We start from the raw sequence: 1,520 nt of genomic DNA, 5'->3' as shown, positions 1-1,520 counted from the left end.
GAAGCTTCTGGTGAAGAATTTCCCGTTCTTTTTGGAAGAAATCTTTAAGAGCAACTGAGTTTAGTCTCTCTGCCTCGGATTCTTTTAAGGCCTTAGTTTTCTTTTCTAACCCTTAGTTATTCGTTTGTTTAGTTCCAGAAGTTTATCTTCCTCTGATTTCTTAAGAGTGCTGATGCGAGTCTTTTYCTTAGCAAGTTATGCTTTTTCTTCGGTTAGAAGGTCAGTTTCTCTTTTGTAGAAACTTGCTTCTTTTTTCGCTTTTATCCTTTCAGATTTTTCAAAATTTAATTTCTCTTTTAATTTAAAGAAATCTTCTGAAAGTTTTATAACCCTTAACTCTAGCTCAGATGGAGCAGAGTTGGTTTCATTTGAAGTAGACTCACATATCTGATCATCAAAGTTGGAGGCAGATTCTGCATTGGACGTGGCCATCAGACAGATGAGTGCTTTGTCTTCATCATCTGATGAAGAATCAGACACCCAATTTTCTTTTTCGGCCATCAGGCTTCGCTCTCWAGGATTATACTTGTATTTGTTCTTGTAATAGTCAGCATCCTTTACCAATCGTCCTTTGCATTCTTTGGAAAAATGACCGAGTTTTCCGCACCTGAAGCATCGGAGGTCATTTTTCCTTCCATCCTTGTCCTCTTTCATCTCGTCTCTCCTGTCTTCTCTTCTTTCTTCCCTCTCTTCTCTTCCATCTCTTCTATCTTCCCTCTGATGAAATTTGGATGGCTTCCYWTCATAGGATGACTGGTATCTTTCCCTCTTGAACTCTTTTCGTTCATAGGRTTTCTTGATGAACTTTTTCTGGAACTGCTTTGTAATCAAGGCCAAAGATTTGGCAAAAGCTTTCATTTCATCATCTGATTCAGAAGTTTCTTCTTCAGATTCTRATTCTACCACCAATGTTTTCTTGCCTTTCTTCTTGTGTTCTCTGGTAGGGGTCCTTGATATTTCCYTTTCATCGGSAGCAAGAGCGAGAGGTCCATCGATGGATACCTTCTTCTTCATTATGTCGTCTCTTGTGCTGCAAGCGTTCCATACAGATCATGAAGTGACCAGCCGTCTAGGTCCTGGTTTGCTTGAAGGGACATAGACAACTGAGTCCATTCATCGCCATGACTTTTTAGGAATAAAACATTGTTTTCTTCCTTAGTTCTGGAGATATCGTTTCRACGACATTGATTGATCAATGTGTTGAAACGATCGTATGTCTTCTGTATCGGTTCATCAGGAAGGGCCTTGAAATTTGTGTATTCGTTGAGACATTATGCTCTACGATTTTTCTTCGTTTTTGCTCCTCCTTCCAGTTGGCTTGCCAGTTCATCCCATAGTTCCTTGGTTGTTGAACATGCATCGAGGGATTGGAAGATTTCATTGGGTATGGCCATGATTATCAATCGTTTAGCCTTCTTGTCTGTCTCTACCCTTTCTATGTCGTCTTCATCCCAATTCTTCTCATCCTTGGGCATATAGTAGGCAGGAATTTCAGCTGTGGTGTTTGTTCCTGGAACTCT

This window comes from Cynara cardunculus (genome assembly GCF_001531365.2).
Source record: "Cynara cardunculus var. scolymus isolate 2C chromosome LG 16, CcrdV1, whole genome shotgun sequence".
In the NCBI taxonomy this organism is placed as follows: Eukaryota; Viridiplantae; Streptophyta; class Magnoliopsida; order Asterales; family Asteraceae; genus Cynara; species Cynara cardunculus.
Note: the sequence above shows the minus strand (reverse complement) of the source record.